This window comes from Aquarana catesbeiana, linkage group LG10 (genome assembly GCF_042186555.1).
Source record: "Aquarana catesbeiana isolate 2022-GZ linkage group LG10, ASM4218655v1, whole genome shotgun sequence".
In the NCBI taxonomy this organism is placed as follows: Eukaryota; Metazoa; Chordata; class Amphibia; order Anura; family Ranidae; genus Aquarana; species Aquarana catesbeiana.
Genome location: NC_133333.1, coordinates 138920750 through 138939160, shown reverse-complemented (window position 1 = coordinate 138939160; position 18411 = coordinate 138920750). Strand labels below are relative to the sequence as shown.

At 42.7% G+C, this 18411-nt stretch overlaps 1 protein-coding gene across 2 annotated transcripts in view; it reads right to left on the bottom strand.

The window, feature by feature from the left end:
• LOC141110922 (sulfotransferase 2B1-like) overlaps positions 1–18411 on the bottom strand; it is a 195319-nt gene that overhangs the window by 126285 nt on the left and 50623 nt on the right. The window lies entirely within an intron of this gene.

Sequence of the window (18411 nt, the reverse complement as noted above, 5' to 3'; positions counted from 1 at the left end):
GAGTTTATATTGTGCATTTCTAGCTCATGAAGTAACAAGTTAAGGCAAGAGTAGGGCTTGTTCATACTATGTCCATTGAACTTAATTGACCTGCATGGATCAATGCAGGCTCAACGCAAGGGCACATAGAAAACAATTGTTTTGACATCGCAGCACTTGGTTGAGGTGGGTTACGTAGAAATGCAGACAACGGAAGTCCAGCACTATACCTGGGAGCTGAAACAATCAACTCATGGGCTTCTGATGCTAATACAGATCACTCCATCAAAGTGTGCTGTAGATGTTAATGCAAACACTATTCTTCCACATAATGTTTGTATCAGGATTGTTATGACTTCACCACACTTCCTTCCAGGAGAACTGGGCAGAGCTGATATATTACTATATATACTGCTATAGTGATCAATTGCTGACTGATGGCTATTTCAAGTGATCTCCTGCTGTAGCTGCATGAGGGGTCTGGATCTTGTCTCCACTTACCAGGTCTATACACCCCCTGAAGAAAAAAAAGTGTAAAACAAATAAACAATTATGCAGTGTGTTAAATGTTTATATACACCAATAAGCCATACATTTATGACCACCCACCTTATATTTAGTAGCTCCCCCTTTTGCCACCAAAACAGTCTTTTTTGCTGACCAATTGAGGCATAGACGCCACTAGACCACTGAAGGTATGCTGTGGCATCTGGCACCAAGCCATCAGTAGCAGATCCTTTAAAGTGGTAGTAAATGGCTGTTTTTTTTTCTGGCAAAGTAAAAGCATAATGTGCTAGTATGCATCGCATACTAGCACATGATGTGAAACTTACCTGAAAACGAAGCCCTTCAGTGCTACACTGTCACCACTGAGAGGGCTTCATTCTTCACCTGGTCTTCCTTCCGGGTTTGCGGACTCCGGCTGTGTGAGCTGCTATAACATCACTCCTGTGCATTTGATAAGGTCAGGGATTTAATTTAGAGTTCTCACTTAATATAATGCCTACGTGTAAATCTGTTATGAATGTAACTTTTTGGCTGTTGAACTCGATTGAAGCTGCTTTTGTTTTCTTGTAACTGTATTGCCATGGTGTTGAAGCTTGTGTTCGTAGCCCAGGTGACTCCTGTTGTTGTTTACCCTTGCCCTTTGTGGGGATTGTGCTGATGCTATTGTTTGTATAATTGCCTATAAAAGGCCTTTGAAAGAAGTAAAGGCAGCAGTCCATTATGCTGAGAACTGTGATACAGACATACCTGACTCCGTGTCATCTTTCTTAGAGAAGCAATAATTTGACAAAGCAATATAAACTTAAAGCAACTTATTTAAAAGTTGAACCTAACATTTTTGGCGCCCGAACAGGGACTCACCGATGATACTACAAGAGGTGGCTGAGCTACGCTGACGGAACAAAAAGGAATAGGCATTCCGGGAACCACAGATCAAAAAACCTGGCCAGGTAAGAAAAAGCTTTATTTTTCTTATATTCTGTGCTCCCCTGATTTGTGCCTATCCGTTCTGTCAGTTATGGTTCTCCTGGTTTTAAAACACCAGCCTCTGTAGTGGTGAGTCTAGAATTACTGCATATTGTGGTTTATATTGCTGGAATTATTTGTTGTTTTGTTGTCTGTCTGTCTTGTTGAGAAAGTGAATGAGCCTTGTCAAGGATGGTATGAGTTAGAAGGGGATTGCCGAACTAAGCAACGGAATGCGCCTTACCTCACATGATTGGGAATTGGAGGGCTTGTGAGCTTGGGGGTCTGACGCTTATGCTTAACCTCACATCTAACTCATAAACCATAGACGGGTTGAACGTATAAGCCCTGTCTGCTCCATAAAACAGGGATAAGAGTGTATGAGAGGGATTCCCAGATACGGGAGGGGAATGAGGTCTCCATAAAGCTCAGAGATCTAGTCGGATACCTGGTCACTTCAAGGAATGCTTGTATATGTTGTAGTCGTCAGTCTGATCATAAAAATTTTGTCAGTTGACTAGCATATAAAGTAATTCGGTTTCAAGAATCTCATTTAGGAGAGGTTTTTAGTATTCTGGCATCCTAGGAGGAAAAGGCAACGAGGAACTAGTGTAACTTGGTTAAGTGTTTTATATTGTACACTAAGTGTCCCAAAACGCTACCTAGGCTGGACTGTCAGAATGGGCCAGAGGAACACAAAACCCCGTCAGGGAATTGTGGCACATTACACGGTGCCACAGATAATTAAAAACATCAATGGAGAAGATGAAGCACGGGACTTAAAGGATGTCCTTCGTAAATTTAAGGTGAAAGGAGCAGCGGGTTTAGACCCGGATGTATGGAGTGAGATAAAAAGAGACAGACAAGGAGAGGTGTTAGAGAAGCAATGGATGCGTCAGATTCAATGCTTAATTAAGGTTTCAAATAGAGCAAAAGAAGAGGGGTGGAAATATAATCCAGATTGTGATGGTTGGGATATGAAAGATAGAAGAACAAAAATTGTTGAAGCCTTGAATAATATTACTACAACCATCCCACCCCCATACACTGATATAGAGAAAAATTCACATAAGTCAGGGTTATATCCTGTACTTAAGGGTAGAGAATGAGTCTTTTCAGGTTTGTGGAGTATAAGAATTTCATTCAGAAACTGTAGCCCCCGTACGCACTGATACATGCATTATAGTAAAGCCAGCTGTTTTCTGTAGATTTGTGACACAGTTAATGAATACACATGAAGCAACCTGGCAGGATGAGGAGGATTTATGCAGACATAAAATGACTCTGACCCTGTTTAACCAGTTTATGACCGACCTGCAGACTGAGCTGAGGGGGATGGCAATTTAGAGACAGGACACGTCAGACACATAGACTCAAGGGCCCCTTTTATTGCTAGATTAGAAGCTTTCTGTCAGGCAAAACAACAAGAGGGGGGGTCAATATCACCCATGAAACAAATGCCAGGACAGACTGTATCAGACTTTTACTTATCTATAGAAAGTATGATGGCAGATGAGGGAATGGATTTAGAGCTGCCAGTCACAATCTGAGCCTTCAATAGACAGTTTATGGAAGGATTAATTCCACAGATAAGTGAAAGACTGAAAGCTTGCACACCACCCTTAATTTGTTGCGATTTTTGGCAGAAAAAGGTTGCAAGGTTAATAAGAAAAAGTTACAAGTGTGTCAGGAAAAAGTTATTTGGGACATTGTATATCACAGGGTACGAGACATCTCACTGAGGAGAGGGTTCAAGTGATAAAGGGAATGTTACCCCCACGGAATTTCAAACAATTGCGTATGTTTTTAGGTATCGTGTCATATTGTAGACAGTGGATACCGCATACTAGCGCTTTGATGCAGCCATTATACGATTGTTTGAAAATTGTACCGTATATGCTTACAGAAGTAGCTTATGAGTCGTTTATCACTTTGAAAAAGTTGTTGATTTCTGCCCCGGCTATTGGTATACCAGATTACACCAAGATATTTAATCTGTACATTGCTGAGATCACTGGACATGCCACAGGTGTTCTGACACAGGCACATGTAAAACAAAGACCAGTCGCTTACTTTTCAGCAGCATTAGATCCAGTATCTAGAGGTTCACCGTCCTGTGTACGGGCGGTAGCTGCAGTGTCAATTATCATAGATAAGTCATCAGAGATTGTTCTAGACAATCCAGTTGTAGTGCATACCACACATGACATACATGCAATCTTGTCTCAGGTACAGCCCAAACACATTTCAATGGCTAGGCAATTAAGGTTACAGTGTACTTTACTCTTACCTCCAAATGTCACTTTTCAGCGCTGTACAACCTTAAATTTGGCCACCTTTTTGCCTCTTCAGTCACCAGATTTGGCAAGGGGGAATGATAGTACTAGTAGTACTAGTGAGAAAAGAAATGAGGACACTGACACCCTTCTGTTTAAAGAGATAGATCAGCACGATTGTTTTCAGCTCATGGAACAGGAGACAATGGGATTCCCACATGTTACAGATACACCGATTTTAAATGCTGAGCACACTTTGTACATAGATGGCAGTAGGTTTGCTGATGACAAGGGTAAATATCACACAGGGTATGCTGTAGTGACTGATACGCAGGTAATTGAAGCACAGGCCTTACCAGCCCACATGTCAGCACAGGAAGCAGAATTAAAAGCTTTAGAACAAGCCCTAGAATACTTAAAAGAACGAGAAGGGAATATTTACACTGACTCTGCCTACGCTTATGGTGTAGCGCACGATTATGGCCACATATGGAGGGCTAGAGGTTATCTGACAGCAGCAGGTACACCTGTAAAACATGGAGAAGGGATTAAGAGAGTCCTGAACAATCTTCAAAAGGTTAAACGAGTGGCCATCATGAAGATAGCGGCACACACGAGCGAAAAAACAATTGAAGCAAAAGGAAATGCATTTGCAGATTTGACTGCAAAACAGGCAGCTCTAGGGGAAGGAAGCCCTGAGACCTTAGCAGCGGTAGAGGTGAGTATCCCAGAACCAACATGGCAGCAGCTGAGTAAATTACAGGAGCAAGCAGGGGAGAGCGAGAAAGATAAGTGGGTCAGAATGGGAGCAGCACTAGACCTTGACAATGTATGGAGGGAAGGGGGCAAAATATGCCTACCTGCCTCTCTGTACCCAGCAATGACAGCGGCAGTTCACCTACCCACACACGTCAGTTCCAATTCCATGTATAGGATTGTGAACCAAGGATGGCTCGCCCCTGGATTCAGTAGCACTGCAAGAAACTACTGTGCAGCCTGCCAAATCTGTCTCCTGAATAACCCAAGACAGAGAGTAAAAACCCCACGAAAACACCAGGTCCGGGCCCAATACCCCTTCCAGAGACTGCAAATTGATTACATACAAATGCCTAAGAGCGGCCCCTTTGAATTTGTCCTCGTGTGTATCGATTTATTCTCAGGTTGGCCCGAAAGTTATCCAGTAAAATCAGCTACGCTAAAGCCACAGCTAAGAAACTGATCACTGAGTTAATACCTAGGTTTGGTCTTCCTGAAACCATAGAATCAGATAGGGGGACACACTTTACAGGAGAAATCATGCAGAATGTGATGACCATGTTAGGGGTTCAACAAAGTTTTCACACCCCTTACCACCCACAGAGTTCGGGATCAGTGGAGAGAGTAAATGGGACAATAAAGTTAAAAATACAAAAAGCCATGCAGGAGTTAAACAAGCCATGGCCTGAATGTCTGCCTTTGGCTTTATTCTCTATAAGGTACACTCCAACAGGAAAAACAGGATTATCCCCATATGAGATACTTTTTGGTAGTGCACCTAGATTAGGTCTATACTTTCCACAGAGTATGCAATTGCAATGTGATAGTTTGACTGCATATGTAATACAATTACAACAACGTCTAACTAAGATCCACAAAAGTGTGTATTCTTCTCTTCCAGACCCTAATTCAATAGCAGGTACACATACTCTGCTACCAGGGGATTATGTATATGTAAAGAAACACACCAGAAAGACATTGGAGCCAAGGTTTGAAGGTCCTTATCAAGTGCTTCTGACCACGGCCACCTCAGTAAAGCTGGAAGGAAAGCCTACCTGGATACACGCATCACACTGCAAGACACAACCCGAGAAAACAACATGATGAAATATCTACTTACATATTTCCTGTTGAAAATTGTTGTTTTACAAATACATGCATGGACTCCTGGTATTGATGTAATTGAGGTAGAGGAAACAGCAAATTTTAAATGGGTTATAGATGATCCTAAAGTAGCAAATGATTCAGGATATGAGATGAATAAGTATTATGATGTAGGTAATTACACTGTTAAAGGACACAGGCGACCATTTCATATAGATGTAGGTATTGCATGGATACAGGCAGACCCACTCTCAGAAGTAACTATAACTTTCCAGTGGAATGACAATATGCGCTTTCCTTTCAATAACAGTAAAAATCATAGGTGCCATAAAATATCCCTTTCACAGACATGGAAACAAGCACGGGAACGGGTAGTAGGACAAATGTACCAAATATTAGTCCATAAAGCAGGGGGAGAAAATATATCAGAAGGGATGTTTAATCTAACAGATATTACCGTTAATCAATCAAGTACTTTCCTCTGTGCCTCTTGGTGGAGGGAAGAGAGAAATGATGGGTGGTATTGGAATGCAGAGGCCTATGGATTTCACATACAAATGGAGGAAGAAGTAACGCCAATAATTGAATCTTCCATATTAACACCCGTACCAAACACTTGCATAAATGTATCGACATCACAACAGAAAACAAAAATAAAATTCAATATCACCTTTCCCCCAATACCGGAGTGTAGGTATAAGCGAGAATGGTATGATACTCTATTGGGATTAACAGGTACAGGAATGGGAGTTTTAAACTCGGTCGAAATAGAAGAAATGAACAACAGATGGAAGCATGCAGGGGGACACATAGCTGACAGTTTGACTATTACAAGCAAATGGTTACCTACCGCTTTTGAAACCCAACTGCAAGAAATACCCCTATTACAATTTTTGGGAGGGTTAATAAATCACACTATAGGAGCAGAGCTCCAGCTGTGGAATCAAAGTCAACAGTTTGTAAATTTCACACAGTGCTCTTTTAACCTCTTATCCTATCATATACAAATAAATAGGGCCAGAACAGAACTACAGTTGGGAAATTATCATACCTGGATGAAATATTTTAAAGGTCTAACTGACGATGGTGTATGGTTCCAAGTAAAAGGGGATAAAATAGAATGTGAGGAGAAATGGTGTGTAGGAAGGTTTGAAGCTTACCGGGTAGCAGATGTAATGGAAATGTGTAAAATAGTGGTTATGCCACTAGTAATTAAAAACGAGTTTTGGTATCCAGAAATATATGGGAAATATGTAGATAAAGGAAACAGAACCCATGATTTAACTCTATGTGAAGGAACCAATAAGGGAATGGTATGTGGCAGAAGTTCCCCAGTATATGAACCTTGCTTGTTAAAATACCAAACTAGCATATGCAAAATGCAAAGAACACCGATAAATGTGAACAATAGATTCATAGAAATAGGACCCCAGCATATTTGTATCATTACTAATGATAACCGCACCATGTCAGCATTAAATAAATCGGCGCCGTTTGCGGGATGTATAAAAAAGATTAAAATATTACAATGGGGTAACGACACCTATCTTTTTGAACCAGACGCCGATAAGATATTCTCTTCAGTCTATGAAGTACATAATCTCACTGACACTACACCCTTTATAATTTCTTTAGACCCACTAAAACAGGTTTTGGAACAATCAGAGTTGTTAAGAATACACATAGAAACACTAGAACATACCCTACAAAATAACCTTGTATCCGCAATTATTGACAAAGGTAGACTAGTGCATCTTTCCTCACAGATACAACAGGATACTGCACCACATTGGTGGGATATATTTAGTGGAATGTCTTCTACAGCAACCAATACCTTTCACTGGTTGTTAAGTCCAATGGTAATTATTATTCTAATATTAATATCACTTACAATCACGAATATATACAGGATACAGGAAAATAAATAGGAAAATTAGGAGAATAGACAGGGCATACCGATAAATGTGTATTGACATCACCCTACTCCTATAAAACTCCTCTTCTTGAATTTTAAGATGTTGGTAATACCTAGGGGGATGGGTTCTACCCCTCTGACAACTCGCGGTCAGGGAAAGGACTCTGGGGAAAAACTGACTAGAACTTATTCATGAGGACCCAGGGGGAAGGAGAGGATGATGTCAAAGGGGGAAATTGATAAGGTCAGGGATTTAATTTAGAGTTCTCACTTAAAATAATGCCTACGTGTAAATCTGTTATGAATGTAACTTTTTGGCTGTTGAACTCGATTGAAGCTGCTTTTGTTTTCTTGTAACTGTATTGCCATGGTGTTGAAGCTTGTGTTCGTAGCCCAGGTGACTCCTGTTGTTGTTTACCCTTGCCCTTTGTGGGGATTGTGCTGATGCTATTGTTTGTATAATTGCCTATAAAAGGCCTTTGAAAGAAGTAAAGGCAGCAGTCCATTATGCTGAGAACTGTGATACAGACATACCTGACTCCGTGTCATCTTTCTTAGAGAAGCAATAATTTGACAAAGCAATATAAACTTAAAGCAACTTATTTAAAAGTTGAACCTAACACATTGCACACGGTAGCCGTCGCTTACAGCACAGGACTCTGCAAGAACGGCCTGGGTGGACTTTCCTTCAGAGAACCGGTGACGTCACTGGCTGCATGTACAGTAAATATTTCCTAAACGGTGCACGTTTAGCAGAAATTTACAGTCCCTGTAGGTAAGCCTTATTATAGGCTTACTTATAGGTAAAATTCAGAAATGGGGGTTTACTCGCACTTTAAGTCCTGTAAGTTGCAAAGTAAAGCCCTCACAGATGTTTGATTGTTTTGAGATCTGGAGAATTTGGAGGCCAAGTCAACACCCCAAGCTGGTTGTTTTGTTCCTCAAAACATTCTTGAGGAATCGACAGTACAACAATATCGTTGGATGATCTGGATGACATTTGCTGCCACAGCAAAAGCATCAAATGCTCACGTTAAGGAACACAATGTCAGTCTAATTTTTAGCGATCCCAAGCCTATGAAGAATTCACTCTGCGCTGTTGTGCTAATTTTTACCCATGCCAACCTGATGTAATTCCTTGTTAATATTACCATAACAATTTACATCAATCATTTATTTTCCCTGTGTGTGTCGTAAAGTAGCATTAGCATCGTAAGGGGAATAAAGCACTACAGTACTAAAGTAAAATGCATTTCATTGTGCTATGTTACATAAAAGCCCCACTAATGTGATATCATTTAAATGTGCAGACTTTGTTGATTACATTTTGAGGTAAGTCTATGGGGGTGCGTAATTTACATGAACATTTTGTTCTGAATGTTACAAGAAGCTGCATTTTGTTTTCAAATTTGTATCTATTTATTGCCTGTAAAAGGAAAGAAGGAAAATTATATCCAAATTTGCTACCAAAAAACTACGTATAATACATTAGCGTAGGTTATAGGTTTCTTGGTTGATAATCTATGTGATGAACATTTAGTTTGCCTGCTTGGTAATGATACCAAGACAAGGCATGGCATGTGAACATATAGTATATACTGGATGCATCATGATTATCTAACAGATACTAGATATGCATGAAAAGAACTAGGAACTAGATTGAATAGAAGTATTCAGCTGCTTTCTTTAGTAGACTTTTAGCAACCTCATGTTTTTCTGTCCCACGGGATACTATTACAGCATTCTGGAACTTATCCAGGGTGTAAATAAAAGATATAGAAAATGGTCAATAGATTTATCAGGGTATTTTTTCAGGGGGGACTTGGTGGAACTCCGTTCCACCACCTCTGGCTCAGACCCTTTGGTGCCTGCTCACCACAATCACTTGTAAACACAGAAGTCTGGTTTCTGTGTTTACAAGTGACACCCCTGCACTCTGTAACTGCTCTGTAACCCCCATGAACTCTGCACTCTGTATTTTAAGCAATCCTGATATTTAATGCCCCTTTAAGACCCTTCTACTGTTTGTGAAATATGACCACAACCACTATTTGATGTGATTTGCAGGGTCTGTGTGTGGGGGGGTTGGGGTTTTGGGGGGTCGTGGTTGAGTTCCAGCACCTATTGTTTGAGAAAAAAAGCCCTGAGATTTATAGAGAAGTAAATAGCACAAGCTGTAAGAAAGTCCAGAACATTTGGCAAAACAAGACATTTTATTGCTCCATGCTGCATGATAAATTAGAAGTACATACTGTAAAGGGAGTTGGAGTGTTGGAGGAGGAACAAAAAAGTTTTGGATCTAGAAAATGTTTTATCAGCATAAAAATAGCGCAAAAATACAAGATCTCCCATCCAAACACAGGGAAACACAAAGACATGGGTTTTCACTATTCACAAATTACCAAAAATTCTGCTCTCCAGCAGATAAGAAACAACAGATAAGATCAGGCGCCTGCTTAGAAACCTGTGGTGGGGAGTTGATAACTGTCCTGAGAGTCTTAGCTGCTAGGAATGACTCCTGGGAGGGGGGGGGGGTGTGAAGGCTGCAACAATGTATTCCATAAAGCGCTTAGATTCTGGTGTGTTGCTCCATGACAGTGGAGGAGAGTGGACTCAGTCTTACAATATAAAGAGCCTCTAAAGCAGTGGTTCTCAACCCCTCTAGTTCCATGACCCCTTGATAAAATTTCCCAAGTTGTGGGGACCCCAACAGTAAAATTATTTTCATTGGTCATTTCATTGCTGTAATTTTGTGACTGTTATGAATCGAAATATAAATATCTGATATGCAGGATGTATTTTCATTCCTACAAATGTAACATCTTAAAGCGTAGTGATTAATCACAAAAACATTCTGTAATATATAGCGCAAAATATTTATTTAACATATAAGTTACAAATGAGTAAAATGCCCCACCGAGAGACAGGGTAAGTGCCGGGCAGACTGCGGGCGGGCGGCAGGGCACAGTGGGAGCATTGATATGGCACGGGGGCAGCATTTGATGGTACAGTGGGAGCATTTGATATGGCACAGTGGCTGCGTTTGATGGGCACAGTGACTGAGTTTGATGGGCACAGTGGTGACAATTGATGGGCACAGTGGCTGCATTTGATGGCACAGTGGTGGAAATTGATGGGCACAATGGCTGCATTTGATGGCACAGTGGCGACAATTGATGGGCACAGCGGCGGTGCTTGATGGCACAGTGGCTGCATTTGATGGCACAGTGGCAGCGTTTGATGGCACAGTGGCTGCGTTTGATGGCACAGTGGCGGCAATTGATGGGCACAGTGGCGGCAATTGATGGGCACAGTGGCTGCGTTTGATGGCACAGTGGCGGCGTTTGATGGCACAGTGGCGGCAATTGATGTACAAAAATGCTTTTATTAATTAGTATCTCTGACTTACCAAATCACTGGTGTTCCACCAGAATCAGCAAGCCGTCTGTGTTAACCGGAAAAGACGTTTCGTCTTGGTAGACTCATCCTCAGCAAGCGGACTTCGGTGGGTGTAAAAAGATGTCCGCTTGCCGACTTCTAAATGTAGCCTCACTGCGGACGAGAGTACCAAGATGGCGCTGACGGAACGTCACTTCCGTGCGATCTCCCCTCTCCCGGAAGTGACATCTCGCTGACCGAGACGGACAGACTCCGCCGTAACACAGTATCTTCGGGTCCATCTCGGCCAGCATTCGGGACCCCCTGGCAAATCGGCAATCAACCCCCCAGGGGGTCGCGACCCCCAGGTTGAGAACTGCTGCTCTAAAGATTCCTTGATTAAAAGGTAGTTTATTGACAAAAATGTAAATGTAAACTTACATGAGACCTGCCGGCTGCCATCCCAAATAGCCAATGGTCTATCCACAGGTCTAAAATGTCAATGGGGCCATGCTCGGACATCTCAAGTCTCCCGCGACTTGCGGGATACTCCCGCATTTGATGGCGGGCTCACGGACACCCGTGAGTGCGGCACGATCTCCCGGCTGAGCCTGCATTGCCACTCAGCCTGGTGTAATCACAAACCGTGGGTGTTTCCTTCTGTGTCATGCAGCTGCAGTCTTAACTGTTCGGCGGCCGTCCACTGTAACAAAGCCCCGCCTCCTCATCCATGATAAACGGTCAACGTAACACTGATACAATGCTGGGAAATTGAATCAGTGTCCCGTCTATCATGAATGAGGAGGCGGTGCTTTGTGACTGGGCATGTGACTGAAAAAGCCATCAGTGTTGTGGGTATTGGTGATTGATAACCCCAACGGCAGAGTGGATTGATGACAGGGAGCCTCTGATCCGTGCTGAGGATGGTAAGTGCCCCACCAGCAGCTCCACGAATCTCCTTGCTGTGGCACTGTTGGGTTGCGGCGTCTAGCAATGACATCACTCGCGTGTGTTGCCGGACACAGCAAAAACCAATGGGGGAAGAGGAGAGAAGGCACAGGGAGGCAGATCATGTACGTAATCCCATCAACGTGACGACATGTTTCGCGTACAGCGCTTTGTCAAGTCATGTGATGGGACAGACCAATGGGGCATAAAATACCAGAAGACCAGAAGTTGACAGGGGAATGGGACATGTGCTAGGCTGTGGATAGACCTTTTACCCTTCCCTCCGGGATTACACTATTATGTTGCTAATGCTCTATATGATAAAATCATACTAAAAACAAAAACAATGCTTATCGTTTACAGATTATTTTGATTACACTCACTCTCACTAAAGCTGTGTTCCAGCCGCAAAAAAAGTTGTTTTAAAAGTCAGCAGCTACAAACACTGTAGCTGCTGACTTTTATAAAGGACACTTACCTGTCCAGGGAGCCCACAATGTCGGCCCCCGAGGCCGATCCGTCCATCGGCTCGGGTGCAAGCGCCGCCATTGTAAATAAGGGAGAACGGCAGTGGAGCGACGCTTTCCGAATGGCCCGTTGTCTTCTGGGACACACAGGTCCCAGAAGACAGTGAGGTGAAGGAGGAAATGACACCGTGGGCCGCGGCCGAGGTAGGACAGAAGTATACTCAGTACTTTGCATAAGGTAAGTAAAAATAAAAAAAATCATTATCCAAAAACGAGTAGTGAAGGGGTGGTCATTCCTTTAAGAACAAGTTAATAAAAATAGTAAAATAGGGTGGAAATCCGCTTTAATGTACAAAATTTGTAAAACAAAAAAAAATTGAGAAAAGGAAAAAGAAAATCACAGTGTACAAAATTAAGTTGATAATTGTGATATAAAAAAATAATTGATGCGATGTTGCAAAAATAAGAATGAACATAAATTGATACTACATGATTTGACAATAACTGATAATCTTTTGTTATATATGCATGTATATGTGTGTATACATTCATATATAAGGGATGGATTTAATAATTGTAATATACTTATAATAAAATATCCATAAGTTAGTATTACAATGTTCTAAATTAACTGTAAAATCTATATATCTATATTGACTAAAAATTCTAAATATTCGGTGTGAATCCCAAAAATGGCTAAGTCATCTTGTTAACTAAATGGTATTTGAGTTAGATGATTTTAGATTTATTATAGGATATGTTATAAAATTAGTTAATACTACTGGTAGATTAGTGCGTTCCGGAAACTGAGAACCAAACACGTGTCTGATTATCTGTGTGCATTGTGGTGGACTAATCACAAACACATGTATGTTTATATTGTTGATAATTCCTAATTAATGAAACAATTACTAAATACCAATAACATAATCCGGGAACGACAAATGTAAGGGAAAGGATAATGGGGGGGAATATGGCTTATTATAAAGGAGCAATTTGTTTATTCCTGTATTAAGCTATTGGTCGCCAGTTCCTCATTTAACCCATAAGGGGACAAGGTAATTAATTTAAAAATTCAATAAATCCAAAAAGCTTCCCTCTTGCAAAGCAGGGCAAACTTCTCATTGGTTGTTAAAGTTCTGTCTGAGATATACTCAATTGCCATCACCTCAAGGCATTTAATATCCTTATTGTGGTGTAACAAAAATGTCGGGGGACGCTATGTTTGTCGCGTCAACGCTTGATGAACCTTCTTTGCTTGCCCACCTGCTTTCGTAGTGTGCATATGGTGCGTCCAACATACAGTAAACCACATGGACATCGAAGTACGTATATAAAGAATTCAGATGAACACGTAATGAACTGCCTGATGGTAAAAACCTGCCCTTCTTTGTCAGAAAAACTTTGTTTTCCATGAGAAATGAACTGACAAGTCAGACATCCTCTCTTACGACATTGAAAAATGCCTGTGCAATTGTCGAAATGTTATGGAAATGATTAAGAGCTCCAATCGAGCCCAAGGTTATCTGCTGCTGTCTCTAATTTGAAAGTGTTGATATGCATGCATATAAAGTAAACACTCTGAGACACGCTCAGCTTCGTTACTTCTTACACTTCTCATTTATTCAAGGCGGTGCTAATGTTTTATACACACAAATACGTCATTGCTATGTTAGTCTAATAGGTACATCTCATTGGTTAAGATAGAAAAAGAAAATGGAGAATCTTCATAACGAGGTCTGACTGTCCTTGGTTTTATCTTCAGTTCCGCGTTCTTCTGATGTGTGGGATGCAGGGGGTACCCGCCATCTTGAGAAAATATAGGAACAGAGCAAACCTGTATACTTATATAATGAGTAAGGAGAAAAATATGTATGCACATAAGAAAATAGACATTTTCAGATTACTATTATTATTATTTACATCACATTCCTTCACAATCCCCCCTAAAATGACTATTTTCTTTTTTCTGTCCCTAATACTAAAGGTCCCACTTTGGCCTGGCCCTTCTCCTCAGCAACTCTTTTAGGCTGTATATAGAATTGGGCAGCAACTGTTCACTTCCCTCCTCGATACAGCTGGAGAGGTGCAGTCAGGCGCTATCTATCCCTAAAACCCTATAGGATTGTGAGGTTATGGACAGGGAGTGACTGTAGAGGAGTGAAGGGTTTGTCATCTTCCATCATAAGGGGGTCCTCTTCTTCTTGGTGGAGAAATGTAGGTGTGCTATTGTCTACAGCCTTGTTCATTAACTTTTTTACAAAAGGTAGAATACAGCCTTCAATCAGGGCTAAAAGAACCAGGATTATTAATACCGTTACCCCTATCTGGACGAGCACCTTCTGCCACCCACTCATCCAGCTAAAGTATTGATCCCATGGGTCTGTGATACCTGAGTTCTTCTTCAACTCTAGTGACAGATCTTCTAATTTCTTTATAGCTAAAGTAACCTTACCATTTGGGCCAGTATTATCAGGAATGTATGTACAACAGGTTCCCGTTTTTTCCTATGATTTTACAAAACACCTCCTTTCCCAGTTAGCACCATGTCTAAGGCCATCCGGTCCTGGAATGTCATGTAGGAAGTGGGGGCTAACTGGTCAGCAATTCCCTGGAGGGCATCTTTAGTGTAATTTACAAATCTCTGTTGGTTATAATATGTGTAGTGTCAGGTCACCTAGAGGCTGGGTGACAGATGCACACCGTTGGGATCAGGAGTGCACCGCAAGGTAGTGGACCCTACGGGTGACTGCTGCGGATTGAACCCTGGGAGGTTCAGGAAGCAGGTCTACTGGATCACTGACACAGATCCCACTGGGAGCTAGAGCATAGATTCCCCAGGGCGCGGAGTCTAAGAGCCAGCAGGTGTTCACCAGAGCCTTTAATGGTAAGGATGGACTGCGCTGCAGTCTGGCTCCAGGTCGCGGCCCCCAGGGTCTCACAGCTCACGCTCACGGTAGACTACAGGAGAAGAGGAAGGAGGCAGCAGGCTGGAACAACAAGGAAAGTAAGGTACAAGCCAAGGTCGGTAACAGGAATCAGATGTAGGAAACACAGCAAGTACACACAGAGGCTAACACACAGTGGTTGATCAGCACTGCTGGCTTGCAGTGCACAGGTTAATATAGGGTTCCCTGATAGGGCCTGGGGTGGGGCCATGCTTAGAGGGGAGGTTACAAAAGCAGTCAGGTGAGGGTCAGCTGGTCTCTAGAGATGAACACATGGAGACAGGTATGCTGATCGACAAACTCTATTGCATAACCATGACATGTAGTTAATCCAATCTACATTCTTGCTGACAGTTTTTATGGGGATCAGAGACTCAAAACCAGCTTTTACCTGGTCCCTGGCTTTAAATTCATCAGGTACCCCCCTTGGGACCCCCATGGCATCTATGTATACATGAGGGTCAAAGCTTCCGGAGAGAGCTGCTCGCTTCCTCCTCTGACTGTATGCTGGGTCAGTGTATGTATCAGGGGTATCTTTGGTTAGGATATGGGGGCTTTCTATTTTCATCTTTTTTGTCTAATGCACTCTGTGGTCGCCCGCCCCCACAGAAACCACAACTCTGTCCCCAGTAACTGTCTGTGTGGCATACATATATGTCCTTACCGTCAGGGATATCACTGTACCAATGGCATCACCATGAAGGGTCAAACGGACAAGGTACTATGTCACAGTAATCTAAGGTAAAGGTGGTCACATGTGTACCTGAAGAGTTACACCAAAACGTAATTATGTTATCTTTTTTGTGATGGCCACCTCCTGGGCCCCTCCCCCCTAGATCAAACAGAAAAAGGATATGCAGCGCCCGAAAACACGCTCTCCTGCAGTGATAAGCGTGCATTCAGGTGTTCTTCCTGGCCAACTTGACTGAGGTGGCTGTGGTCAGCAAAACTTGGAATGGACCATCATAACTTGGCTCAAGGATCTCCAGACAGTAGTTGGTGTGTTCCTGTATCTAATTCAGGATCTGGAATGGAAGAAAACACCTGGACATGCATTCAAGTTAATTCTCTTGATAATGTGGTTACATAATTAGTCAACACATCAGACTGCAACTGTAACTGTTGTGGAAAGTAACAACCAAGTCTGGGAGCTGAACCAAACAAAATGTCATAAGGGGATAGGGCATGTTTCCCCTGGGGGTGTGTCTGACACTGAACAGGGCAATGGGCCAACTCATGTTAGTCTCTTGGGCCATCTTTAACATCCTGTTTTTAGTGTCCCATTCATCCTTTCTACCTTCCCGCTACTTTGAGGGTGGTATGGGGTGTGTAGTGCCAACTGAACCCCCAGTGCTGCCCAAATCTCTTTAGTAAGGGTTGCTGTTAAGGCTGGGCCCTGATCTCTCAATATCACCTCTGGGACCCCAAATCTACATACTATCTCACTCAGTAGTTTCTTAGCTGTGGTCCTGGCAGTCATGACCACTTCCACTAGGGCGTATTCGAATCTGCCACTTCTTGGCACTTGAGAATGATCAATTTGCATCCTCTGGAATGGGGTATAGGGCTTTTGCCAGGTGCTTCTTCTGTGCTTCTTCTGTGCTTCTTCTGTGCATCCTGGGTTACATTTGGTGCAGATAATGCATGATCTGCAGAAGTTGTCGGTCAGTGGAGTAACTCTTGGTGCAACACTTGTTGATAAGAGAGTTCATAAAAGTCTTTGTAAAGTGGGCAGCTCCATGTGCCCATTGCACCACAGCTGGGTACATACTCCTGGGTAGACAAGGCTTCTTGTTGCACTCGAATAGTCCATTTCTGAGAGTTGCTCCTCTCCGTTTCCAGCTTTCCTTCTTATCCGGACTTGTTGTTTCCTGTAGTTCTTTTAGATAAACTCTGTCCACTGGGAAAGTCTGTAAGGTAAGCACGGGGTGGTCTTCTTCTACCACCCTGCTGTCCACTTCCCGTGGACCACCAGCTGTCTGTTTGGCAGCTGAATTGGCTAGATGATTGCCGTAAGCTTCTTTTGAGTTCATTTTGTCGTGTGCTTTACTCAGAATAGTCACTTGGGTTGGGAGAAGCAAGGCATCAATTTTTCACAGGTGTTCCTGCAGCCGTCAGGAATCCTCTGTCCTAGATAACACCATTATCATGGGCAATGCTGAAAGCATATCTTGAGTCCATATGAATGTTAGCTATTTTTCCCTCTGCCCATTTACATGCTGTAGTAAGTGCTTACAGCTCTGCCTCCTGTGCAGACATCACCGGTGGTAAGGTTTCAGCTTGTAGAACAGTGTTTTCAGTGGTGACCGCGTGTCCTGTGTGGTCATGGGGTGACAAGTCAAGACTCTACTCCTCCTCCTCCTTTCCCCCCTCGAGAAGTGGAAGAAGGGTGGTAGGGTTCAGTGTTTGACAACTTAATAGAGTAATGCTGTCCAGTAGGAGGGAACACAGGAGTCTCAAGTGTCTGGTAGTGGACAAGTGTTTCGACTGGATCTTGGTTGAATATGGCAACAACGTCATGGGGGGCAAGCACAACGAGGCAGTGTCCGAGGACCAAGTTCAAAGTTTTGTCAAGCAAGGCTTGTGTAGCAAATCCAGCTCGCAGACACAATAGGCCTCCTCTTGCTACCGCATCCAGCCGACAGGAATAATATCCTATGGGGCGTAGGCTGATGTCGTGTGATTGGGTGAGTACATCTGCAGCATGTCCCAGACGTTCGGATACAAAGAGCTTGAGCGTTTTGCCGTAGGCTGGGAGCCCTAGCGCCTGAGATGGCACACTTGAGGGCCTCAAACTTAGATATTTCTTCAGGAGACATCTGGAAGGGTCTGATTGCAGAGCATCAGTAGGAAGGCTTCTGGAATCCATGCTCTGCACTAGGAAATTAGTCCAAGGAAAATGACAGGTGTTGAGCACCACTGCATTTTGGGCTTTGAGGCTCTGCAGCCCTGGTTGGCAAGATAGCACAACAGGCTTTCTGAGGTGACTTCAACAGGGGGTAAGTCAGCTGCACAAAGGAGAAGGTCATCAACATGTTGGAAGAGAATCACTTCCGGGTGTTCCTCCTGTCATGTGTCAAGGATGATAGCCATAGCTTTTGCAAACTGGCTTGGAAAGTTCTGTGCCCCTTGTGGCACAACTATTTAGGTATGTTGCCGTTTCTTTT